Source organism: Bison bison, unplaced genomic scaffold (assembly GCF_000754665.1).
Source record: "Bison bison bison isolate TAMUID 2011002044 unplaced genomic scaffold, Bison_UMD1.0 scf7180017864063, whole genome shotgun sequence".
NCBI lineage: Eukaryota > Metazoa > Chordata > Mammalia > Artiodactyla > Bovidae > Bison > Bison bison.
In genome coordinates this window covers 13,063,119-13,064,251 of record NW_011494635.1, presented here as the reverse complement: position 1 = coordinate 13,064,251, position 1,133 = coordinate 13,063,119, and positions in this window count along the sequence as shown.

Here is a 1,133-nt window from a genome sequence, read left to right as displayed (position 1 = left end):
CCCCTTCCTCCCCCCCCAGGGAGAAGCAGGAAGCCAGTGAGGTCACTGAGTGCATCTCCATGGCACTGGAGGGGAGAGGAGGGAATGCAAGGGCTCAGAGACGTCCCTTGGGGGCTCTGTGGGACCCTCATCAATGCCTATCTTGGTCCAAATCTTCTGGTGGCAATTGAATTGAATCTCCCAGTGGGCAAGGATTCACTGGGATTGTTTGCCATCCTTCTCTTGTGTCTGACTGGAAGCTGCCCAAGGGTGGGACTGCAACACCTGAGGGGCCTAAAATAGTGGGGAACAGAAGGCTGCTAAGCAGAAGGGCACCAGGAGCTAGGGACCTCCCCCCAACGATTCTCCACTCCTGCTCAAAGCCTGCCGCCATAGCCCTCAGGAATGAGCCAGCCTGTGAAGCTAGGGGTGAGGGTGGAGGAACACCTAGAACAGAGGAAAAAGAAAAACAAGAAGCAGGATGTGTTTAAGGGGCTAGACCCTTTGCCCCTTCCCCCTAATGCACAGCCACACTTCAACCCTCCTTGGCTTTTCTCAGCCTTTGCAATGAGATGAAGACCTCCCAGCCCCCATCACATACTTGTCACACACTCACAAACAGACAAATATGACAAATACATACACAAAAAGAAGTAAGACACAGACATGCCCATATATAATATATACAGACACACAGGCACAGACACAGTCACACAGACATCCCAAGAGACATACTCACATATGGACACATATATATACACACTCATAGACACACAAAGAAACACTCATACTCATAGACGCACACACACACACAGACACACCAACAGATCAGATCAGATCAGATCAGTCGCTCAGTCGTGTCCGACTCTTTGCGACCCCGTGAATCGCAGCACGCCAGGCCTCCCTGTCCATCACCAACTTCCGGAGTTCACTCAAACTCACATCCATTGAGTCAGTGATGCCATCCAGCCATCTCATCCTCTGTAGTCCCCTTCTCCTCCTGCCCCCAAACCCTCCCAGCATCAGAGTCTTTTCCATTGAGTCAACTCTTCGAATGAGGTGGCCAAAGTACTGGAGTTTCAGCTTTAGCATCATTCCTTCCAAAGAAATCCCAGGGCTGATCTCCTTCAGAATGGACTGGTTGAATCTCCTTG